Here is a 27143-nt window from a genome sequence, read left to right as displayed (position 1 = left end):
ATAACATCACAAGATGTTACAAATGTGAAATTGGCTGACCTTGACAACAGATTGGATATGGGCAGTGAAAAGTCAAGGATGACACCTGGTTTCAAACTTAAGGGTTTGGGACAATGGTACTACCCTAGACGATAACAGGAAAGTTGGGGAGGGTGATGGGAAGGAAGGGTTTAGGAGGAAAGAAAATGAGTTCCATTTTGAATTGATGAATTTAATGTCTACTGGACATCCAATTCTGGAAAGGCAGTTAGGAACGAGAGAGTAGAAGCCAGTGGAGAGACTAGGGGCAGAAAAGGTAGACTTGAGATTTATTAGCATAGTGATGGTAATTAAATCCAGGGGAGCTGTAATAGGCATTTTTAAATTTTTTTATTTCCTTTTTATTAATTTTTATTATTTGGGGCTCAAAACCATTCCTTCTGCAACTTTTGTTTAACTCAAAGCCTGTCTTCTGTTAATATTAACCTCACCTGTCCCATGCAATGTAAAATTTTACTTAGAGCCTTAAATATTCCTTATACAAGAAGTCAGAAAAAGAATCTCAGTTACCCCTGACTCCTGGGTGGCATGTAAATCCTCCTCCTCAATTAGCCTATTTGTGAATCCTCTAAATGTAGTTTAATCTGTAATCTGACTTAGTTTAACTACAGAATCTGTTTAACTAAGTTTGTTTACACATAAGATTATGATTCTGTTTAACTAAGTTAAAGGAAGCATGGGATTATGAATCTGTCTTTTCTTTAATTTTTATGGCCCAAGAGAAATGTTCAAGATTGCAATATGTAAAAGAATTCTTTCTCTGTCACTGTGATGTAATTTTGTCCATAACAGGCCTAATCTCTGTTCAGGTTTATTGTTTTCTCTGAGGCTTGAACTTATGCTTAAGCATAATAAAACCTAAGTTTCTTTTTACCTCTATAATTTCTGTGTTGTATTAAATATATTTCAGCAGCAGTTAACTACCACATGTACTTAGAGAGGAGATATTTCTCCCATAATGTAGCTGATGAGATTACGAAGTGAAGTAATATAGAAGGAGAAGAGAAGAAGGTCCAGGACAGAAACCTGTAGGATTTCTAAAGTTAGAAGATGTGATCTGGATGAGAATCCCCCAAAGGAGATTGAGAAGGAGCAGTCATATATCTAGGACAGCTAGGATATAGAGGATATAGTGCCAAGCCTGGAGTCTGGAAGATGAGTCTTCCTGAATTCAAATCCTGCCTCAGACAAATCACTTAACTCTGTTTTACTCATTTTCCTCATCTGTAAAATGAGCTGGAGAAGGAAATGGCAAACCATTCCAGTATCTTTGCCAAGAAAACTCCAAATAGGTTCACGAAGAGTTGGACACAACTGAAAAATGACAGTACAACAAGAAGTCATATATCTGGGAGGAGAAAAAGAAAGAGTTGTATCTCAAAAACCTAGAGAGAAGAGAATATCAAGAGGAAAAAGGTGATCAACAGTGTTAAAGACAGCAGAGAGGTCAAGGAGAATGAGGATTAACAAAAGGCCATTGGATTTGGCAATTAAGAGATTATTTAGTCATTTTGAAGAGCAGTTTTGGTGGAATGATGAGACCAGAAGAAAGATTATAAGGTAGTGAGAGGAGAGAAAATGGGGGCACCTATTGTAGATGGCCTTTTCAAGGAGTTTAGCCACAACAGGGCAGAAGAGATACAGAATAATAACAGGGATTGGAGGATCAAGTGAGGATGTCAAGTGGTACATAGTAGGTGCTTAATAAATGTGTGTTGGTGATGCTGAGTGAAGTGAGCAGAACCAGGAGAACATTGTACACAGTAACACCAACATTGTGTGATGATCAACTTTGATAAACTTAGCTCTTCTCAGCCATGCAAGTATCTAAGACAACTCCAAAAGATTCATGATGGAAAATGCTATCCACATCTACAGAAAGAACTATGGAGTCTGAATGCAGATCAAAGCATACTAGTTTCTCTTGTTTTGTTTTGTGTTTTTCTTTCTTGTGGTTTTCTCCTTTTGTTCTGATTCTTCTTTCACAACATGACTAATGTGGAAATATGTTTAACATGATTGTACATGTATATCCTATGTCAAATTGCATGCTGTCTTGGGGAGGTGGGAGGGAAAGAAGGCAAAAAAAAATTGGAACTCAAAATCTTGTAAAAGTGAATGTTGAAAACTATCTTTGCATATAATTGGAAAAAAATAAAATACTATTAAGTGGGGGGGGAGAAGGAAAAAAAATAAAGAGAACCTGGGGCAAAAAAAAAATGTGCTTTGGCTGACTAGAAAGCATTTGAAGTCAGAGGATGTGGGTTCCAATCCCAACTCTGCTCATGTCTGTGTGATCTTGGGCAAGTCATTTGAACTTTCTCCTCAATCTCCTCATCAGTAAAATAAGAGGATTGGACCAGATGGCTTTTCAGGCCCTTTGCAACTCTAGATCCATGATCTCTATGAATCTCTCAGTATTTGAATTGCTTTTGTGTTTTAATTAATATCTTTGCTATTGAATTGGTAACTCTTTTATGGTGATACATTGAGTGACATACTGATGGGGGCTGAAGCTGTGATTTTGCCTAATTGATTCCCCCAAATAACTAATGTAACAGAAATGTAACCAGGGGTTCCAGAACCAGAGCTATTAGTATTTCTTTGAGTCTATTTATTTAGTATTAGATGGATCCAGGCCTAGATGAAGGATTATTTTGGTTATGGACCCATAGACTCTAATGTTGCAAACTTGTCATACTCCTACAGAAAAGCTATTTGAAAACTCTGTTCCGTGCTCCTAAATCTCTCCCTCTGCCATCATTTTACGTACATTTGACATCTCTCTGGACATTTGAATCCCTCCCCAAATTCAATGTTTAGCTAGGTGGTGTGAGGCTTTGAGTTAGAAAGAGATTAATTCATGCCTCACTTACTAGCTGTGTGACCTTGGCCAACCTGCTTAACTTTTCTTGATCACAGCTTCCTCATTTATAAAATAAGATTAATGTTCATGGTGCCCAAAAATTGGAAACCAAGAGGTTGTCTTCCAGTTGGGGAATGGTTAAATAAATTGTGGCATTTGAATGAGACAGAAATATTATTATGCCATAAAAAATTATGAAACAGACAATTTTAGAGGAAACAGGGAAATTTTTTTTATAAATTGATGCTGAGCAAACTGAGCAGAACTAGTAGAACAATTTATAAAATGATAGAAACATTACAGGAAAAAAAAGAAAAACTTTAGCACCACCAGTGCAGAAAAATGAAGATAAAACATGCCACTCACCTGCTGTCAGAAAGAGGTGATGAACTTAAGATGTGATAAATGTGAAATTAATTTGTAGATATGCATTGAGAAAATTTGGGCAGTGGATAGAGTGCTGGGCCTGCAGTCAGGAAGATGAGTTTTCCTGAGTTCAAACCTGGCCTCAGACACCAGCTGTGTGATTCTGGGCAAGTCACTTAACCCTGTTTGCCTCAGTTTCCTCATTAGTAAAACGAGCTGGAGAAGGAAATGGCAAACCACTCCAGTATCTCTGCCAAGAAAACCCCAAATTGGGTCACAAAGTGTTGGACATGACTGAAACAGTTGAATAGCAACAACTGAAAACTGAGGAGTTTTTAAAAAAGTTGTTCAATGGGGGTACAGTAATGGGAGGAACAGATTGAAAATATTTGTACTTAGAAAAAAAAGAAAAATCTTTAAGAAAAAATAAGCCTCATTAAAGGAGAAAATGCATCTCTTTCCCTTTTTTGCAGAGGTGGGAACAATGGGTGTTGTTAAATTGTTTCAGTTGTGTCTGACTCTTTGTGACCCCCATTTGGAGTTTTCTTGGCGAAGATACTGGACTGGTTTGCCATTTCTTTCTGCAGCTCATTTTATTGATTTGGAAGCTGAGGTAAACAGGGTTAAACAACTTGCCAGGGTCACACAGCTGGTAAGTGTCTTAGGACAGATTTCAACTCAGGAAGCTGATTCTTCCTTATTCCAGGCCCAGCACTCTATCCACTGCTCCACTTAGCTGCCCTATTTTCCACAATGGGTATGAAACATTGCGTATGTAGTCAGTATAGTCAGACTCTTCCAATGTGTTCATTTTTACTAAACAGTTTGTGCCCCCTCTGTCTTAAAAAATTCTTTGTTACAGATATGACATTATGGGGAGAGAAAGGAGAAGCAATATATTTGGAAATCATAGCTGTATTAAAAATAAAAATAAAATCTATCAATAAGAAATTTTTTTAAAATGACACCAACATCCTGGGTTGCTGTAGGGATCAAATCATACGTGTAAAGTGATTCAACAACCTTATAGTGCTATGTAAATACCAGCTATCCCTCAGGTTCTACATTAGTTTAACGTCAACATCTCAATTCTATTTAATTCAACAAACAATTAAGTCTCTCCTAGGTTCAAGGCACTACCTAGTTGCTGCCACCCACTCTAATGCCACAGAACAACTGGCCTCGGACCTTTTGCAGTTTCTCAGCTCCTGCTTCTCAAGGCCTTTTTCTGCTACTTGTATCAGTTTTATATATCAGTCCCTCATGGGGATGGAGACATAGTGTTCTTAGTATCAGTAAATGTATCTTAAAGCAGTATTTTCCCATCCAATTTTTCCCCATTTGGTGGTATACTTTCTGAATTTCTAGATTTTTTTTTTTTTTTGGTGGACAAACTTAGAGGAAGAGAAAATTCTCACCATGAGTCCAGGTACAGGATAGGGAGATGATCACTCCATTGTAATTACTCAGTACCTGGCACATAGTAGGCACTAATTGATTGATTGATTGATAGATGACCTGTTCAAAGAAGATAGAGAACCTTTGAGAATCATATTTCAGACCTATGGTTCTCAGACTTTTTGGTCTCAGGACCTTTTTGCAGTTTTAAAAATGACTGAGATCCCCCACCCCCAGCCATCCCTTCGAAGAGTTGTTATTTATGTGGGTTATATTAATTGATATTTACTATATTAATGTCTCAATATTATTATGAAAATAGTTTTGACCTTATGGACCCCCCAAAAAAGTCTTGGGAATCGCAAAGGTTTCCTGGACTACACTTTGAGAACTGCTGTTTTAGACAGCAAGACATGCAGTCACACGTTGGGTGATTTACTGAACTTTTTTTCTCCCTCTCTGGCAGTTAGGTGGTACAGTGGAGAGAGTACTGAGCTTGAAGTCAGGAAAATCTGAGTTCAACTTCTGCCTCAGACACTTACTAGCTGTGGGACCCTGAGTAAATTATTTAATCTCTTTTGTTCTCAGTTTCCTCATCTGTAAAATGGGGATAGTACTAGCACCTCCCTCCCAGGATTGTTATGAGGATCAAATGAAATAAGATATGTAAATCACTTTGCAAATATTAAAACATTATATAAATGCTAAATATTATAATTATTACTATTACTATTATAGTAGTATCTATTATTATTATTATTATTATCATCATCATTATATGTCAAGAGGAAGGGCTCCCTTTCCCTGAGTATGGAGGATAAGAAGAGGTATATTCAGAAATTATTGTGGTATAAACACAAAAGGGATTGATAAAACTTAAAAAAATAGAGAAATAGGCTTCAGAGAAGGGCATAGAGTCTATTTCTTTTTGACAAGGACTACCAGGTGGTAGCTAGGTGGCATAATGGATAGAGTGTCAGGCCTGGAGTCAGGAAGATCTGAGTTCAAATCTAGCCTCAGACACTTACTAGCTATGTGAGCCAAGTCACTTCACCCTGTTTGCCTCAGTTTTATCATCTATAAAATGAGCTGGAGAAGAAAATGGCAAACCACTCCAGTATCTCTGCCAAGAAAACCCCAAATGGGGTCATGAAGAGTCAAAAATGACTGAACAACAACCCAGAAGAGAAAATTAGTTAAGGAAAAATAATCCAAAACATATCAAAAGAAAAAACTACACAGTAAATCCAACATTTTTGCTTCAAAACATTTCCTCATTTAAAAGAACAAAAAAAAATAAAACTCATTAAAACAATTTACTCTATGCCAAATAAAAACCACCCCTCATAGAGTTTACACATAGTCTACATTTCTAAATCATTCCTAACCTTTTTGTTAAAAAAAAAAATTAACTGAAGCAACTGTATATACATCTAACCTTCATCTCTATGCGGAATCTGAGTTGCTATTACTACCTAGGAACTGAATGTTTACCAAATGAGTTTATTTCTTAAAAAATACTCAACATTGCTAACTTAAAACCCTGTAGCTTTCATCATTTAAGATAACTTTAGAAAAGCAAGTGTTACTTTCCCACTTGGAAACAAGAATATTTTCTCCAATTGTCAACATCTTGTATCAAAAAAACGTTGCAATCAGATTTATCTTTATCTGAAGGTCACTGCTACACTTGCATGAACTATTTTGGTGCTCAAAAATACCAAAAATGTTTCCCCTCCCAAAAGTTAGCACAAACTAATAACACCCGTTAGGATCATCTAGGTGACACAATGGATAGAGCACTGAAGTCAGGAAGACCTGAGCTCAGATCCAGCCTCAGATAATTACTAGCTGTGTGAACCTGAACAACCGCTGTTTGCCTCAGTTTCCCCAACTGTAAAATGGGAATATGAACAGCACCTACCACCCAGGGTTGTTCCAAGGATCAAATGAAGTCATATTTGTTGTGTGGCACGTGATAGGTGCTATATAAATGCTTATTCCTTTCTCCCTTCCCAATCTACAAGTAAGTGCTAAAACAAATGCATTATTAATTAGCATGTTGGCATAAGTCTCTGTCATCACAAGAAATCAAATATAAAATATTTGCTCAAGTAATTCTTATTGATGTTGCTGCAGTTCAAAGTAGTGAGGTCTTGAGTCTTTATCTTATCCACAACCACATTATATGATAACCTAAGTGAAGCAGATGGTGACTCTAGAGTGTCTGACCTGTAATCACCAAGACCTGAGTTCAGATTCTACCTCTGACTAACCATAAGGCCACAGGCAAACCTCTCTCCATCTCAGTTTCCTTATCTCTAAAACAGGGGACGATAATAACAGCATTAATCTCCCAGAGTTACTAGGATATAATGAGATAAAATTTATAAAGTTAACCTCAAAATACCATATATTATTATTGTTATTATTATTAATTATGAGCCACCCTGGCTCTGTTGATAGGATGCTAATTTAGAATCAAAAAGACCTCAGTTTAGATCCCACTTTAGATACTTAATAGCTTCGGGATCCTGGGTAAGTCATTTAATCTCTCAATCTCTGTAATTACCAGTAAATGGAATATAATACCAACTATGAAGGTGTAAGAAGCAGATGAAATAAATCCTTTGCAAACCTTAAAAGGCTACATAAATTCCAAATACCAGGCTGTTTTTTGTTTTGGATTTTGGGGGGGGGGGTAGCTTCTCTTAATTTTGCCCCTCCCTTTTATGAAAAATATTAAAGTCTTCCCAACCAACTTCAACCATTTGTTTTCTCCAAGATTTCAATTTCATAACAAAATTCACCAGCTTTGGCCAGTCACATGTATACCTGCTTTGAAGAACTAGACAGATTTCCCCACACACACACCCAGTCTTTGAATATGGTTCTAATTCTTTGCCTGTACTGAAATACCCATAACCTAATGTATGTTTATTTATCTGAGCGAGATAGCTATGCGTCCAAGTGGATAAAGCACTGGGCTTGGATCAGGAGGACTCATCTTCGTGAGTACAAATCCTGCCTCAGATACTAACTAACTGTGAGACTCTGGACAAATCACTTAATCCTGTTTGCCTCAGTTTTCTCATCTGTAAAATGAGCTGGAGAAGGAAGTGGCAAACCACTCCAGTATCTTTGCCAAGAAAACTCCAAATGGAGTCACAAGAAATCGGATACAATTGAACTAGATTCCCCAACCCTTCCCCCATCCCCAAGGAAAATAAGCTCTCTGAGGATATAAGTGGTTAAATTTTTTTAATAGACTTTAATATATGTTTGTTGGATGAAAAAAAGCTCTAGTTCTGGAGGCAGAGGACTAGAATTCAAATTCTTCATCTAAGATTTTCTATCTTCCCTCTAGCCCATCCTCCATTCAGCCACCAAAGTGATCTTCCTACGTCTCAGAACTGATCATGTCACTCTCCTGCTCCATAAACTTCAGTGGCTCCCTATCACCTCTAGGATCAAATACAAAATCATCTATCAAAGAGCCCTTCAAAACCTGGTCTCTTTTTACTTTGAAAAGTTTACTTATGAATTGTACCATCCAACAATGATGGCCTTCTTGTTGACTCCAGTTGCCCATGCTTGGAATATTCTTCCCTCCTTGCTTCTGCTTCCTGGCTTCCCTGGCTTCCTTTGAAACAACTCAAATCCTACCTTCTGCAAGAGGCCTTTCCAGATCTGTCACCTTGGTGCCCCCACACCTCACTCTGATATTACATCCCATACATCTTGTTTATACATAGTTGTTTGACATTAAAATAAGAACCTCTGAAGGAAGGGGTCATTTTTTAAAATTTTTTTTTTGTATCCCCAACATTTAGCATCCTGTAAACAGTATAGTGCACAGTAAGAACTTAATAAATGCTTATTATTGACAGAATGTGTGACCTTGGGCAAATTACCTCACTTCTCTGGGCCTCAGTTTCCCCTGAGGCCCCTTTCAGTTCTAAATTTGTGATCTTATCAACTTAATTAAGTCCTTAAGAGTTTTTAAATATTAAAAAGTGATAAACGGAATGGGGTCTAGGGGCCTTCAGGAATGAAATTAAGCTCCCTATGATCCATTAATTTCAGAGCCTTTCTTTCAAAGCCTGACAGGCTCCAGGGTTATGTTAGGCCTGATGGACAGGGAGGAAACTCATATGCTTTGCCTTATCTCTATGGGTGTCTTCTTCCCATTTTTTCTCCCCATTTTTTTTCTATCCAAGTTTGAGCAGTTTTTAAAACTGCTTTGATAATTTCCCCCCAGGCACCTCCCCCACTACAGCCTCAGCTGCCTACAACTAAACTTCAACAGGCCAGGGCCTGAGGGGCCTTGACATCTGGGTGCCCCACTACTCCCCAAGGCTGGAGAACAGCAGCCGTGACTGGCAGGCATCGGCTGGGGGAAGGGGTGGCCTTGCCCGGGGAACTCAAGGGGAGGGGGGGAAGGGAGGAGGAGAGGAAGGGGGAGAGGGTGGAGGGGCAGAAAGGGAGAACAGGGAGGGGAAGAAGGAAGGGGAAGGGACAGGGAGAAAATTGAGGAGAGAGGGAGGAGGAGGAGGGAAAGAAAGAGGAGGGGGAGAAAGGGAGGAGGGAGAGAGAGGGAAGTGAGGGAAAGAGGGAGAAGGAGAGGGAAAGAGACAGGAGTAGGAGAGAGGGAGGGAAGAGAGAAGGAGGAGGGGGAGAAGTAGAGAGAAAGAGGGGAATCCAGAGACCTGGAATCCATCTGTGCTCCAGGACCTCTCACAGTAAATCCCTGCATCCCTAAAGGAATAAACCTTCCCCTCTACATTTACTTCCTCTGCCACTTCCTTAACCAGCAAGGAAATAATTTTTTCTTTATTCCTTCTACAACCCCTAAAAACAAAGTACTTTAAACCAATGTCAGTTTCTATCCTGACAGGAAATTTTCTCCTTGGGAGGTTTATGAAAATAGGAGAAAGGTTGCGAGTAACCTTACATTCCTCGAGTAGCGTTCCCCAGTAGCCTTTGCACTCCTTCCCCACTTCCAACGCCAAGTTCATTCGTTACTTAGTTTATGTGTCCCATCTCCCTTCTCAGTTTCAAGCCCGTGTTCAGAACCATGGTTCAGATGAGGATGTGACCCTGCAGTGTGCTGGTCAAAGTTCCCTTGATGCCAAGCTTAATCAAGGCAACACTGTGGAGCAGACTGCAGGATGTCAGGGCTGGATAGGACCTAAGAGATAATAAATAATAATAACAACATCAATACTTTCTAGCACCTACATAAAGGTTTGCAAGGTGTTCTATGTGTCACCTTATTTGATCCTCACAATGATCCTGGAAGATAGGTGACATTATTTTATCCTCATTTTACAGAAGAGGAAATTGAGGCTGAGATAGGTCAAATGATTGTCCAGGGTCACTTAGCTAGTAAGTGACTAAAGAGGGATTTGAATTCAGGTCTTCCTGACTCCAAGTCCAATAATTCATCCACTGCGCCACATAGGATCTGGTCTAATCCTCTAACTGTACAGGTGGGAAAATTAAGGCCTAGAAATTTTTTTTTCTCAAAAGTCATACAAACCAGGTAACTAAAAAAACAAAAACAAAAACAAAAACCAGGTAACTGCTGAGACAAGAGCCTAGTTCTCCTGGCCGCTCCTAATTCAATTGTGTGTGTGTGTAACTTTGCCCAAAGGGCTATAAAACTGTGCATACCTTTTGACCTTCAATACCGCTACTAGGTCTATATCACAAAGAGATCAAAGCAAAAGGAAAAGGACCTACATGTACAAAAGCATTTATAGGAGCCCTTTTTGTGGTGGTAGAGAATTGGAAATTGAGGAGATGCCCATCAGTTGGGGAGTAGCTGAAAAAGTTGTGGTATCTGATTTTAATGGAATACTATTGTGCTATAAGAAATAACAAGGGGAGAGGGCAGCTAAGTGATGCAGTGAATAGAGCACCAGCACTGGCGTTAGGATGATCTGAGTTCAAATCCGACCTCAGACACTTACTAGCTGTGTGACCCTGTGCAAGATCACTCAAACCCAATTGCCTCCAAAAAGAAAGAAAGAAATGACAAGCTGGGGGGCATCTAGGTGGCACAGTGGATAGAACGCTGGCCCTGGAGTCAGGAGGACCTGAGTTCAAATCTGGCCTCAGACACTTGACGCTTACTAGTTGTGTAACCCTGGGCAAGTCACTTAACCCCATTGCCCAACACACACACACACACACACACACAAAATGACAAGCTGGATGGTTTCAGAAAAAACTTGTTAAGTATTATATGAACTGATGTATAGTTAAGTGAGCAGAATTGGGAGAATGGTAATGATGGGGTGCTTGGGTGCTTGTGTTTGGGTGTTTGTACTTGTACTTGGACCCCAATTTCTCCCTAGTCTCAGAAACACTGTCTCTGATAATTTAGCCCCTGCCCAAGGACACTGTGCCTAGCAATTACTCATGTGTGGGCTCCAGCAAGACCCTTATCTATCTTCCTGGTGCAACTACACAAAGCTGGGTGAGAGAGTGCTGGGCTGCTCAGGCCCCAGCCCTCAGATCATGTCTCTGGAAGCCTCCCAATTCCTTAGTAAGCTCCTGTCTTGTGAGAAAGCTTTCCCTTGTTGCAGAACATTCTCTAATCAGGACAGAGAGAGGGGGGGTGTCTTGTCTGGCCCAAGGAGTTTTGTCCCTGGCTGGCCGGAGGACTCTTCCTCCTGCCAGATTCCCAAGATCCATGCCTCTGACATCTCCCTCTCTGTCTGGTATGCTCCCTACACTTTCCCATCCATAGCTCCCAAAGATACCTGGACCTTTAGATTATCTAATCAGCATCCCTGGCATTCCTTTCCCATGCCCTTTTCCATATAAACCCTAGCTCCATCCTCAGTCTCTCGCAGGCAAGAATCCTTGCCCGCTGAAAAGCGTAACAATAAATTTTTTGCCAACTTGACTTAAAGAATGCTTGAGTCTTTGAATTCATTCCAGACGACCCCATCCTGTACTCCAGTCTTTGAGAGGTCTCAACCTCTCAGATCACAACAGTAACATAAATATTATAAGGATGACCAATTGTAAAAGTCTTAGCAACTGATCAAGACAATGATCCAAGATAATTCCAAAGGATCCATAATGAAAAATGCTATCCATCCCCAGAGAGAGAACCTATGAACTCTGAGTACAGATTGAAGCATACTTTTTTACTTTCTTTCTTTTTCTTATTTGTGTGTGTGTGTGTGTGTGTGTGTGTGTGTGTGTGCATTTTCTTTATATGATCGATATCATATTGCTTGCCTTCTCAAGAGGTAGGAAAGGGACAGAAGGGAGGGAGTGAATTTGGAACTCAAAATTTTAAAAAAGGATATTAATTTTTACACATAATTGGGAAATATTTAATGAAATAAATAAAAATATATTTTTAAAAAGCCATAGCAAGGCTGTAGCCCAAATAGAGTTAGAATCCTATGCTCAGGTAACCCCCTACCAAACTTTGCAGTGCCCTCTCCCAGGCTCCCCAGATTTCCACAGCCCTGCCACACTGTGAACCTAACTCCACAATTTCAACTCAAATTACTGTGTCCCACTTTCTTCAGGTCCTAATCTCTGCTAATGGCATAAAGCAAATTCTACATTCACTGTCAACATATAGATTTGGGTTGACCAAAGGACTCTTTAGGAGCAGAGGAACAGAGTGGAAAGAACACTATTACACATATAGGGAAACCTCTGTTCTACTTCTGGGTCTGCCACTATCTAGGTTAGTTCAAATAAATCTTTTCTCCTCTCTGGACATCATTTTTCTCATGTGTTAAAAAGGATGTTGGACTTCATTGACCTCCAATCTTTTTAAGCTTTGAAAGGTCACATTCTATGAAGATACGTATTTCCTCCAGAATACTTTGCCTATACACTGCCATTGAGTTGGGGTGGTAGTACCTTGGTCATGGTCTCGTGTTCTGAGCAACCAGGCTTCCCATGCTTCCCTGCCCAAAAAATTATCAAAAATATTGACAAAATAATCTATATATTGATTGCCTTCTCAAAAGGTAGAAAAGGAGGGCAGCTGGGTGGCAAAGTGGATAGAGCACTGGCTCTGGAGTCAGGAGGATCTGAGTTCAAATCTGGCCTCAGACCAAACACTTGACACTTACTAGCTGTGTGACCCTAAGCAAGTTTTAAGCAAATGCCTAAAAAAAAAAAGGTAGAGAAGGGACAGGAGAGAAGAAAATTTGGAGTTCAAAATTAACAAATGTTAAAAATGTTTTTAATGTAATCTGGAAATATATAATGAAATAAATAAAAACAGAATTTAACAGTGACAAAAACATAATTATAATAGCTGGTATTTATGGAATACTTTAAGACATGCAAAACATTTCAGAGATGTCAAACTCCCAACTGCTGCCTGAACCAAATTAATACGTAATTGGGAAATGTTAAACAAAATAAATAAAAACACAATACAACATCAATAATGTTCATTTGAGGTTTTCTAAGTCAATATGTAGGCCTAGAGGAATTTGTTTCTATTTGAGTTTGACACCACTGCATTCATTTATTAGACTCTCACAACCTATAGGATCTAGGCATTATTTTGCGCTTCTGAAATAGAGAGAAACTGAGGCAGAGGTTACATGACTTGTTCATGGCCACCCAACGAGTGAATGTGTGAGGAGGGGTTTAATTCTGGGTCTTCCTGGCTGCAGATCCAGCCCTCTATCTATGTACCACACTGTCTCTCAAGTACTGCTCTGGGTGAGGTTTAGGCAAAAGGGGGAGGACCCAGGGTTCAAATCTCACACCTTGTTGTGTTTCTCCTCTTATTCTCCTCCACTCTGGTTCCCTACCTTGTTTCTCATTACTTCTATTGTAGATCTTAGTTTTGTCTTGTTTTTCTGTCATGTCCGACTCTTTGTGACCCCAAAAATCTTTGAGGGGTTTTGTTGTTTTGTTTTTTAGCAGAGATACTGGGGTGGTTTACCATTTCCTTCTCCTGCTCATTTTACAGAGGAGGAAAATGAGGCAAACAGGATTAAGTGACTTTTCCAAGGTCACACAGCTTGTAAGTATATGAGGCCAATTTCAACTCAGGTCTTCCTGACTCCAAGCCTGATGCTCTATGCACTTCCCCACCTAGCCCCTTCATTGCTCCACTGTCCTGACTGAAGACACTTCTAGGAAATTACTACTTCCCCAAAAGCTAGCTCTCACGGCCCATCAGTGAATGAATTCTGCATCTTTTTTTCAGGGTACTCCAAACCTAGTCCTATTTTTACCCTTGGCAGCTTAAAAAAATTTAGTCCTAACATGGGGTGGCGGTGGGGTGTTGGGGGGAGTCAACTTCTCCTCACATGAGCTCCTACGTAAGCCTCCTGTCTAGGAAAGGGGGCTGCAAGTAAGAGGAAGCAACTTTTGCAAGCCCTTTTGTGTAGTCCCGGACTACATATAACAGGGATACGCTCTTGTTGGGAAATCTGGGATCCAAAGGAGAAAGCCATTATTGAAACAGAAACAATATTGTGGTAGAGTTCTACTGCACAGCCAGAAAGAGGAAAAGGATAATTAGTTTAGAAAGCAGATTACAAACATGATATAAATATAGTGGGCAATTGGACGCTACAGCTAACTGAATATCTTTTGGGGTTCTCTTTTTGTAGAGAAGTTAGTAAATTCTTAACTTGTGTTAATAATCATTTTATAACGTGAAGCAAGCCATAAGAAGAATGAATAGTCTGCAATGGATTTTGTCCATAAAGGAAGAATTGATTTTAGATAAGCCCTGTACTGTGCTATGCGCTGAAAATACAGGAAAAAACAAACAAACAAAAAAAAACACAATATAGATGGTGCCCTAAAGACTTTATATTCTACTTGGGGGAAGGGGAATTTATATAAAAATAAAGCAAAAAACACAAAATACAAAAGTGGTTCTCAAAGCATTCTCAAAGACCCTATCAAGGGGTCTGTGAGGTCAAAACTATAAAGTTATTTGCCTATTAAACACTCCTCCTTTTTCCTATTACATATTTATGTGAGGCCGAATTTTTTTTATATACTTCAACCTAAATAACATATTGCATATGTATATTTCATGTGAAAAATAACTGTTTCCAAAACAAAAGAACTTTAGGGAGAAGAATGGCATTGTTTTACAAACGTGTGTGACATATCTAATATATATAAGTATATGTATTATATATATATATATATATGCAAATCTCTTTATAATGTCTGGCTTACTAGCAGGATTCTCATATTTGCTTCTGTCTTCAGTCCCTTGCAATAAGTTATTTCGGTTAAAGTATATAAAAAAAAGCTTCACAGAGATAAGCAACAGGAAAAGGGAGGAGTGTTTAATAGGGAAATATGTTGATATGTAGTAGGTTTACTACTGTTATTTTTAAATGAATTAAAGTATTTAGAAATGTATCTGATTTTTCTAATATAGTAAATATTGATAACTATAACCCATATAAACAAAAGCTATTTGGGTTCATCAGTAATTTTTAACAGTATAAAGGGGCTCTGAAACCCTGAAGTGTGAGAATTGGTTTATAACACAAATACAAAATAATATGGGGAGAGGGGAGCATCACAAATTTGGGGGAGTTCTAAGGAAAGTTTTTTGTAGGAAGGAGCACTTGAAGGAAATTAAGGGTTCTGAAAAGCAGGGAGAGGGACTGACCACCTTAGGGCAGCCTGTGCAAAGAAAGATACAAAGATGGAAGATGAAATGTAATCTAAACAGGCTGGATAAGTAAGCTATTTGGCTGGAATGTAGAGTGTGAGAGGGAGAGTAATGTGAGAATAGTCTGAAAGATAGGTTGGAGCCATATCAAAAATGAGATAATATTTGTAAAGTGCTTAGTACAGTGCCTGAAAAACAGTAGGAACACAATAAATGCTTGTTTCCTTCCCTCTCTCTTTCTCCCCCCCCCCCCCATATTGTGAAACATTTTAAATGCTAACCAGAGAAAGTTGCTTTTTGTCAGAGGAGCCGCTGAAATTTCTTGAGAGAAGAGTGTCATAGACAGACGCTGTGTGATAACAATATCAGTTTAGTAGCTTGTGAAGGAAGGATTGGAGGGAGAAGAAGCTGAATATAGGGAAGCCAGTTTTCAAAGTAAAAATTACTATTAAAAGTCAATTTAATTTAATAAACATTTTCTAAGTTATACAATGTGTTCAGGACACTGTGTTAAGGTTGGAGGGAGACAAGGTTAAAAGAGGCCCTCGATCCTGCCTTCATGGGACTGAGAAAACTAAACCATGTAGTTTTACAAAACAACTCTTTATTGTTCTCCTGAGTGAAATTTTATCAATATATGTAGTGGGGAGAAAACTAAATATTTGGGGAACAAAAAGGAACCAAGAAAATTTCTAAACATTGATAATTCCCGACCCCATAAACTTTTTCATTTCGATGAAATCTTTATGTGACTAATTTGTATACACATCAAAGGCAGCTTTGAAGGTCAGAGATATTTTATAGGAGACCAGATCTTGACAGCCAAAAAGAGGATTGAAAGGTATAGAAAACTTGGGGCAGCTAGGTAGCACAGTGGATAGAGCTCTGGCCTTGCAGTCAGGAGGACCTGAGTTCAAATCTGGCCTCAGACACTTGTCACTTACTAGCAGTGTGATCCTGGGCAAGTCACTTAACCCCAATTGTCTCACCCCCCCCAAAAGAAGAAGACAAAAAGATACAGAAAATTTAAGATCCCACTGTGCCTGTTGTTGGTTGTCTATTTTTTTTTTAAAGTATTTAATGTTGTTCAGTCTTGCCTTACTCTTTGTGACCCCGTTTGAGGGTTTTCTTGGCAAAGATACTGAAGTGGTTTGCCATTTCCTTCTCTGGCTCATTTTACAGATGAGGAAACTGAGGCAAACAGGATGAAGTGACTTGCCCAGGGTCCCACTGCTAGTAAGTGTCTGAGTCTAGATTTGAACTCTAGAAGAGGAATCTTCCTGACCTCAGGCTGGGTGCTCTATCCACTGCACTGAGTAGCTGTCCATAACATTGCATAGGCTATCTCTATTCTTTTATGCTAGTTTGCTTAACTTTTTTCCCCTAGAGACTGAATACTGTGAAGAGTCTAATTGTGAATTTTGTTGATGTATGATGTATCAAAACAAAATTCATCAATAAATTGAAATAAAACAAAATATAGGCTTGAGGGAAAAAATTCCTTTCAAATTAGAATACTTCTTCATTTAGCACCCCACCCCATCCCTCCCTCCAGCACACTAACAATGGCCCTGAGGGTGACAGGATTTGTGCTGGATCCCTAAAAGGAAAAGATCATGTCTTTGGGACTTGGACCCCAAAACTCCTGAGCCCACCACCCAGCCCTTCCTTGTCTGTTACCTTTGGACCACCCCAGACTATTTCCCCAACCTTCAATTCTCTGTTACCTCTGACCCAGTTCAGCCCTTCATTGTCTGTTACCTTCCAGTCACCCCAAGATATTGGCCACTCCTTGATCACATCCAGATCTTCCCACAGTCTTTCTGTATATAAATGTCCATCTTGCCACCACTGAATTGCTCAGATTCCTTAAAGTCTGGCCCCCTTGTATTAGCATCACAAACAGCTCAGATTCTTAAAATCTGCCCGCTTCTATTGGTGATATAATAAACCTTGTCTCTGACTGAAAGGAGGCTTGAGTCGAATTCTTTTGAGGCAGAACCCACACCTTTTGCCCTTGAATTTCAGGGTTCCCAGCACCTCTAGACCACAATAGCCCCAGTTTCCTACCAACTTTCTGCAATCTGCTCCAACCAGAAAAAGATCCCAAGAAGAGATGAGAACTTAAGCCACCAACTGTCTCAGGGATGGCTTTGCTTGGTCCTCTATTGCTTGCTTAGCTCTTAACCTTTATTGTTTTAGGGAAACCACTTGGGGTTCCCTTCTTTCATGTGGGAATTAAAAATGAAATAAATTTTCTTATTTTCATTCAACTCAACAAATATTTATTAAGTACCTACTGCATATAGAACCCTACTGCATATAGAACTAAGACTCTGGGTGACATTAAAATTTTAGATGACACATGGTTCTGGCCCTTAGGAAACTTACAGACTAGTTGGGGGAAAAGGCCCATACAAATACAGCACTACCTCTGGGTTCACTTACCCACCTCAAACTTGCCTAGTCACTTAGCTTATCTGGGGGCTTGTGACTACTCCTCTCATGGTTCTTAACTAGGTAATAAACACACTAAAGAAACTGAAGAAATTAAATTAACAAGAATATCATGAAATAAAGAAAAAAAGGCATTTGAGAAAGTCTAAGGAATCTCAGGACAAGTCAATGATGAAACTCAATTGTTTGGAAATATCCATGGGAAATAAAACAAAACAGTAGATTCAAATTAGTATGGTTTCACTAAAGGACAAAATGACTGAAATGAGCTCAGGAAATGAGGAAAATGAAAAGAAGTTGAAATCCATGAAAACAAAAGTCCTCTATTTGGAGGACAGAATGAGAGAAAATTTAAGAATTATTGGCCTTCCAAAAAAAAAACAAAACAACATGCTATAAAATATAAAATAATCTGACCACTGTATTTCAGGAAATTACACACATCCATATAGAACAGAAGCATTTTTAAGAAGAGGGGCATATTGCAAATCAGCATTATTCACAAGATACCAATATGTGAACCACCAAATTCAACTCATCCAGAAATATTATAGCTTTAAGACAACAATGAAATGACAAGGAGATGCTTTTGCAGGTAGCTACGAAGGAAGAGATCTCATATCAAAACATAATTCAAATTTCACAAAATATTTTTCTACAAATGCAAGAAGCGACAGGTGGGAGAAAGAGCCTGAATATAATATAGAAAAAGTTATGATTTATGATTTCACCCCCAAACTTTTCAAGACAAAAGATAACCACTGCAGAATACACAGACTAAAGAATCTGTGCCAGATAGAGGAAAAACCATACAAAAGAACTGAGATATTTGCAAAGTGCTTAGCAGAGTACCCTGCCCTAGATGGTGCTTAATAAATGCTCATTTCCTTCTCCTCCTTTAATAGGCAAAAGGGGGTAATGATTCCTGACAGATGTAACACAATAGGCTTATTGTGAAGGATTAGGTGAGACAATGGATGCAAAATCACTTTGGAAATTACAAAGTCCTAATACACACGTGAGGGAACCGCACCATTATTATTCAAACTAGCCCAGTTTCATAAACAAGCCCACATCCCCTGTCTGCCACAATCACCAGAGCCTCTGAGAAGAAGCTTGAGAGTTGGGTTGTACTAGGCCAAGGGTTTTCTTCTCCTGGGAGATATAACTCAAAAATGACAGATGAGGAAGCAAGAAGCTCCAAGGAGCGCAGTTTCTGCAGGGACACCAGGCAGCCCAGCCTCCCAGTGCCTTCACTGAGTGTGAGTTTCAACCCTCCCCTACCCCCACCCCACTCAGAATATACTTCACTCCCTTTCCAGTCCAGGCACCAGAATCTGTGGGGAGATGGGGAGGGTGCAAGGTGGGGGAGGGGGAAATAGATTGTTTTCTACTGGTTTGTGAGGAATTGAGGATTAATTTTCTTACTGGTTATGCTTTGTTAGTATGATTCAATTAAGTGTCTTATTATTGAATTTCTGCTGATTAGCCTGCCCTTTGAATAGCATCTCCAAAGACAAATCTGAAGCCAAGACCATGGGTTTTTTTTTTTTTTTTTTGTGGGGGTTTTGTTTTGTCTTAGCCGTTAGGTGGTACAGTGGAGAGAGAGCTGGGCTTGGAGTCAAAAAGTCCTAAGTTTGAATTCAGCCTCAGACATCTACTAGCTGTATGACCCTAGGTTAATCATTTAACCTCTCTCAGACTGTTTCCTTTCCTGTAAAATGGAAATAATAATAATAATAATAATAATAATAATAATAATAGCAACTACATCACCAGATTATTGAGTGGATCAAATGAGATAACACATGTAAGCTTTGCAAACCTGTTATTTTATCTCTTATTATTGTTATTCCCCAGCAAGGAACCTGAGCATAGCCTGGGAACCCCCAAGTGGAATACAACAATCCTGTGACAAATATAAACTCCTCAGTTTGGAGTTCTGGCTCCAATCTACTTTCGAAGCGTTGTTTTGCATAACTCCCTTCCAATCAAACTGGTCTATGAGCTGTTCCTCCATTCTCTTCCATGAAGGCAAGCCATGCTCCACGCCTGAAGTGAAGTCCCTCCTTATCTCCACTTTTCAGAATATTTCTCACCCTTAAAGGTTCAGCTCAGGTTCCATCTCTCCTGTGAAGTTTTCCCTAAATCCAAATAAAGTGTTCTCTCCCTCCTAAAATTTCCTAAAATATAACTCTCTGTATCTCTCCTGCCCCTCTGCCCTTCATATCACCGTATTTCACTGCATAATTGTCACACTTTTTTTTCCAGTCCAAAAATTGGTTTATAACCTTTCATTGCATAATCGTTGCCTGGTATAATTCTGTTCGTCATGCCACTTAAAAGGTAAACAGAGCAGCAATGTATTCACCAGTGGCATATGGATAGCATTTATCTCTCTTGAGCATCGCAAAGCTACAAGCCTAGAATTCTCAGTGCTTAAGCATTGTCAGTATATTTACAAAAACCGACTTCCATGGTTTGTTTAGAGCACTTCAGTACTAACTGTACTGTCACTCAACCCGATGAAGAGCCATGGTGCAAGGGAGTGGGTGGGCAGGGGAAGCTGCCACGAGTAAGTCATGTGATTTGGTTAAGACCTGCATCTTCCCGAACTAGCTAAACTGTAGGGTTCATCTGCCGGCGATACATTAATGTGTGAAGCATTTCTTTCTGATTATGAGGAAGTATAAAAACTATTCTGCGGGCTTCAAGCTGAAAGTTATTGTGTTCATTGAACAGCATGGAAACAGCTGCGGAAAGACAGTTTTCAGTGAGTGAAAAGTTGGTGTAAGACTAGCAGAAACTAAAAGACAAGCTAAAAAACATAAACCTTTCTAGATGTGCGTTTAGAGGTCCTAAAACAGGCAAATTTCCACATATTGATGAAGTGTTTGTGTATGTCAATGAAATGCATAACAATGGCTGCAGTGCATCCTTTGAGATGTTGCAGATGAAGGCACTGGAGGTGTCCCTCAAACACGACATTCTTACAACTCAGTTTAAGGGGAGTCGTAGCTGGGTCGTGAGGTTCATACAACAGCGCAGTCTGTAACAAAGCAATGACAACAAAGAGGTAAACACATTTGGTATTAGTGGTGCTGAAGATGGCTTGTCTAGTTGAAAAACGGGATAGGTGCAGAATCTTCAGACACAGAAGATTAAATTTTCTAAGAGTGTTTTGCAACACTGTAGTGAATTTTTTCAAGTGTAATATTTTGACTATAATGTACAAATCAGTAACTAAGGTGTTAACTTTATTTTTCAGACCAGAAAAATGTTTGCTAAACTGTCATGAAGAAATGATGTGCTATTCAGTTTTAACATATATTCACAAGTATTCCATGCATCCTGATCTTTCACCAAAGAGTTTAGTAATAAATTATTTTAAGTAATACTAGCACAATTTAAAAAAAAAAGCTTCACATAGCGGTCATATCTCACTTTTGCAAAAAATTTGGTATAAAATCTGTGATGATTATGTAGTGAAATATGGTATATTTATCTGTGAACAAGTATATCTCCCACCCACCTCCAACTCGTCCCACCAGTAGAATGTAAGCTTCTTAAGGGAAGAGACTGTCTTTTTTTTAATTTTTTTTTTGTCTTGGAATCCTCTGCAGCAAGCACAAGTGTCTACGTGGTAGCTGTTTAATGAAAGTTTGTTCAATTGAATTGAATTAGAAAGGAGGTGGTAGAAGGCAATTCAGAGGAATAGAGAGGAGGGAAAGAAAGGATTTAAGGCTCTTTACCTTTTCTTGTATTGGTGAGGAGGTGATACTCCTTCAGGACATGGTGAGTCTGACACAGATGTCCATTTAAGTTTCTGCATTTTGGTATTTAGATTTTTAAAAACTTGCTACATTCTTCTGGGAGACTTAAGATCCTTAAGTTATCTCTGCACAGCTAGTTTTTAAGGTACTTTGGCTTACATAGAATTTGTGTGTTATTTTTAACATTGTTCCCTTTTGCTTCTTTTCTTCCAAATTTTCCTCCACTTCAATGTTTTGTGTTCCAAATCTCTTATTTTCTCAGATGTTCTGCTTAGGTGGCACAGTGAGTAGGCTCCCTGGTCTTGGGAGTCAGAAGGATCTGAGTTCTAGCCATGTGACCTGGGGCAAATCACTTTCTCTTAGGCTTTACTGTAAAATGAAGATAATATCATTTACTTCACTGGGCAATTGTGAGTTTCAAATGATATAACATATGCAGAGTGCTTTGCAAACCTTAAAGAGCTTTATAATTGCTAATACTAATTATTATTATTATTATTGTTGCTTCTTTGAAGAGATTCTACATCATGTATCCAATTTTTTCCTACTCTTCTATTTTTAAATTCTGTGTTGAGTTCTGATGTTTATCCTAAATTAATTCTTAATTTCTCCTTTTAAGAGTTTTGTTTCTTGATTCCTGAACTTCTGGGAGCCAAGATGGCGGAGTAAGAAATAAGTCATTCTTACTCTCCCTTATTAATCTCTGAAAGCCCAGAAAATATTACCCTAGGAAAAACCTTAGTACAACTGAGCCAGCAGAAAGATGGGGTGCAGCAGTCTTGTAGCCTAGGAAGCTTGGAGGATTAACAGGAAAGGCCCCTCTCACTCTGGGGAAGAGGGAGCAGTATAGGATGGGAAGCACCCTAGCAAGCCAGCAGCAAGCCCCACCTCAGCAAACCAGGGGGAGATCCTGAGCCCCAGGGCAGTGGAGCAGGCAAGCACCAACACCAGGAACTCCCGAGTAAGTCAGCACAGGCAGGGGAACCGATAAATACCAGCTCTGAAAACCACTACATGCACTAGCGTTCTCCAGCAGCCAAATCTCCTCGTACTTCAGCACAACTCCAGGCTGGCAGACATGCTCCAAAAGCCAAACATTCGAGTGCTTTAAAGAAGCCAGAGTGAGGTGGAGTCCTCCATGGTCCAGACTCCCCAGCCCCACCCTGAGAGCTCCAGTGTTGCTGACCCCAGCTCAGCACCAGGTAAGCTGCCAGACACCTACAGCCTCCAACCGCCAGCACCTGAGGCAACCTTAGATAATCTGAGATTCTTATTATGGGAACAGGGAAGATCAAGGCACAAATTCAGAAAAGGACAGCATGGTCGATATACTACATCCAAAACATCAAAGGGGAATATGAACTGTTCTCAAGCCCAAAAAGCCTTTTTGGAAGAGCTCAAGAAGGATTTTAAAAGTCAAATAAGAGAGGTAGAAGAAAAATGGGAAAGGGAAATGAGAGATATGCAAGAGAGAGTCAACAGCTTGGGAAAGGAAGGACAAAAAAAATCACAGTAAACAACAAGTCCTTAAAAAATACAATTGGCCAAATAGAAAAAAAGTACACTGAAGAAATCAACTCCTTAAAAAGTAGAATTGGCCAAATGAAAAGGAGGCTCAAAAACTCACTGAGGAAAAGAACTCCTTAGAAAGTAAAATGGGCCAAAGAGAAAAAGAGGTACAAAATCTAAAAGAAGAAAACAATTCATTAAAATTATAATTGGACAAGTGGAAGCTAATGGTTCTGTGAGATATCAAGAATCAGTCAAACAGAAACAAAAGAATGAAAAAATAGAAGAAAACGTAAAATACCTCATTGGTAAAACAACTAACCTGGAAAATAGATTTAGGAGAGACAATTTTAAAATTATTGGTCTAACTGAAAACCATGATGAAAAAAAGAGCCTGAACAGCATTTTTTCAGGAAATCACCAAGGAAAACTGCTCTGAGGTCCTAGAACCAGGACCAGAAGGTAAAATAGTTATTGAAAGAATCCACCAATAACCCGAAAGAGATCCCAAATTGAAAATGCCTAGAAATATTGTAGCCAAATTCCAGAATTATCAGGTCAAGGAGAAAATACTACAAGCAGCCAGAAAGAAACAATTTATATATCCTGGAACCACAGTCAGGATTACACAGGACCTGTGTAATGTAGCTTCTACATTAAAAGATTGGAGGGCTTGGAATATAATACTCCATAAGGCAAAGGATCTTGGATTATAACTAAGGATCAACTACCCAGCAAAATTGAGCATAATCTTTCAGGGGAGGAGATGAATATTCAACGAACTAAGAGACTTCCAAACCTTCCTGATGAAAAAGACCAGAGGTCAACAGAAAATTTGATCTTCAAATACAAGACTCAAGAGAGTCATAAAAAGGTAAACAGGAAGGAAAAAAAAACAACAATATGTCATTAATAAGGGCAAACTTTTTACATCCCTATAAGGGAAGATGACACTTGTAACTCTCGTGAGTTGTATTGTTACTACAACATTTAAAAGGAGTATACATAGACAGAGGGTATGGGTATAAGTTGACTTTGATGCAATGATAAAAAATCTAATTAAATGGTGGAAAGGAATTGTTCTGGGAGAAGGAAAAGAGGAGGCAGACAAGGGTAAATTACATGACATGAAAAGGCACAAAAATATTACAGTAGAAAGAAAGAAGTGAGGGAGATGAGTGTTGTTTGAACTTTACTCTCATCAGATTTGGTTCAAAGGGAGAATAACATAATCAGTTAGGTATAGAAATCTAACTTTTGCTGGGGTATTCCAGGAAATAGGAGGGGAAAGAGGAAAGAAAAGAGAAGGGGTTGATAGAAGGGAGGGAAGGAGTACTAAGGGTAAAGGGGAAGAAAAGGGAGGAGGCTAATAGAAGGGGGGGGGCAGACTGAGGGAGGTGGTGGTTGAAAGCAAAACTCTAGTGAGGAGGAAAGGGAGAAGGGAGAGAGAAAAGCATAAATGAGAAAAGAGGATGTAGAGAAAGACACAGACGTAACCATGAATGCGAATGGGATGAACTCTCCCATAAAACAGAATTGGACAGAAGAGTGGATTAAGAACCATAATCCTACAATATATTGTTTAAAAACCTGTAACAGAACCAGGAGAACATTGTACACAGTAACAGCCACATTGTGCGATGACTAACTTTGATAGATTTAGCTCTTCTTGGCAATGCAAGGATCTAAGATAACTCCAAAAGACTCATGATGGAAGTTGCTATTCACATCCAGAGAAAGAATTTTGGAGCCTGAATGCAGATCAGAGCGTACTATTTGCTTTCCTTTTCTTTTGTTGTTTTGTTTCTTCTTTCTTGTGGTTCCTGCCACTAGTTCTAATTCTTCTTTATATCATGACTAATGTGAAAACATGTTTAATATGAATGTATAAGTAGAGTCTATATCAGATTGCATGCTGTCTTGGAAAGGGAGGGGGAGAAGGAGAGGGAGAAAATTTTAAACTCAAAATCTTATGGAAGTGAATGTTGAAAACTAAAAATAAATAAATAAATTATTTTTTAAAGAGTTTCGTTTCTCTTTCGAACATTTCAGGAGTTTCTTGCCATTGTTCTGTCATCTCTGTAAAGTCCATGCGATTCTCTCATTTATCAGGTAAAGCTGGTTCGTTTTCCTTCACATTATAAAAGTTGTTCAGACAACTTTCATTTTTTTTTGAGGTTTTGCTCAAACCTCTTTTTATGGCCTAGTTCGTTGTTTTGTCTGCTTATAGGCTGTTTTTATTTGAGTTTTCTCTTCTTTTTTGGCCTTTCAGCTTTTCTCTTGCATTCCTTATTATCCACCTTTGAGAATTCTCTATTCCACTGCAAATAGAAACAATAGAAACAGGGCCACTAAACTACACTTAATTATGGATCTATGGGCCACACTGTTGACTCACAAAACCACATATTAACATGATCTATATCCCATTGTATTTATACTTATTTTGTTAAATATTTCCCAATTATATTTTAATCTGTTTCCTCCCAAACTGGAGAGTGTTACCAGGAGACCTCTGCTCTATATTCACGGGCTTTTCCTCCTTTCACAGCTGCAAAGACCCCAGAGACTGAGCTATTGAATGGTCAATCACAGCCTCAGCCTCCTCCTGTTTAGGGGGTATCAGGGTCAGCCAGGTCAGGCCCCTGTCCTAAGTAACCTTTGGAAGAGGACTGGCCTCAGGTGTATTTCAGTCCCTTTTCCATCAGGCCTGATCTCCTGTGACTCTGAGTTTCACAATCATCTTCTACCCTTCCCCAGAAGTCAAAGCTTCTCCTGCTCCTCCCCCACCAGACTTAGCCCCTTTGTTTGCTTCACATGACTCAGAAGAATCAGTGCCCGGTGACTCTCGTGGAATCTAGGGGATTAAGGCAGGGTCACTTCTGCAGGAGATCCATATGGTCAAGGCTGAGTCACAAGCTTGCAAGCTGGCTCATGGGTGCCCAGGAGTCAATGTGGGGTACAGACACTGAACAATGGCTAATTGTTCAGAGTACCTCAGCATCTCGGGTGTTAATTCAAAAGTATTTTATATCTTTTGGAAAAAGTGGTCTATTTAAAAATGGGGTTTTTTAAAAAATGTTTTTCTAAAAAAATTTTTTTGTGGTGGTGGTGGTGAGGTTTGGATCAGTTTACAGAAAGCAATTAATTGGCCATCTTCTAAGTTGTGTTGTTCGGTCTTTTCAGTTGTGTCTAACACTTTGTGACCCTATTTGGGGTTTTCTTGGCAAAGATACTAGAGCAATTTGCCATTTCCTTCTCTAGCTCATTTTACAGATGAGGAAACTGAGGTAGATAGGGTTAAGTGACTTACCCAGGATCACACAGCTAGCAAGTACCTGAGGCTGGATTTGAATGCAGATCTTCCTAACTCCAGGCGGGGAGCTCTATCCACTGTGCCATTTAGCTGCCCTTGTAGGTTACGTGATCAAAACTGCCTCCTAGTGATGACAAGAATGAATGAGATCTGGAGCCACGTGGGCATTAGGTAGTGTCAGAGACACTTGCTTTTGCCTTATAGTCCTGCCTGGACTTTAACCTGGGAAATCTTGGTCTTCCTCTACTCATTACACCTCATTCCTATGTCTGGGTCGTCGGTCAGTCTCCAGTATTCACTTCAGCCCCTGTTAAGTGCCCTGCACCATATTCAATGGGGGAGAGGGGTGTGAATATTGAGAGAAGTCTGAATCATAGAATCCTAAAAGCTGGAAGGGACATATCTAGTCTAGCTCTCTCTTTTACAGATTAAGAAGACAGAGGGGTAAAGGGATTTGCCCAAAGACACACAGACAGTCATCAGCAGAGCCTGGACTAAAAGCCATAGTCTCCTAATTCCCAGACTTTAATATAGGACCTCAGGATCATAATCTTAGAATGGGAAGCTACTTCAAAGGCCTCTAGCCTAACTATCCCATTTATTGATGAGGAGCTGAGAACAAAAGAGGTTAAATGACTTAGTGGGTGGTACAGCTGTATGAGGTGTCTGAGGTGAGGTTTAAACTTAGGTCTTCCTGAGTATAATAATAATAGTGTTAAGGTTTGCAAAACATTTTATAAATATCTCATTTGATCCTTACAAGGCTGT

The sequence above is a fragment of the Vombatus ursinus genome, unplaced genomic scaffold (genome assembly GCF_900497805.2).
Source record: "Vombatus ursinus unplaced genomic scaffold, bare-nosed wombat genome assembly UNPS02014811.1, whole genome shotgun sequence".
Classification (NCBI taxonomy): domain Eukaryota; kingdom Metazoa; phylum Chordata; class Mammalia; order Diprotodontia; family Vombatidae; genus Vombatus; species Vombatus ursinus.
This window is presented reverse-complemented; position numbering follows the sequence as displayed.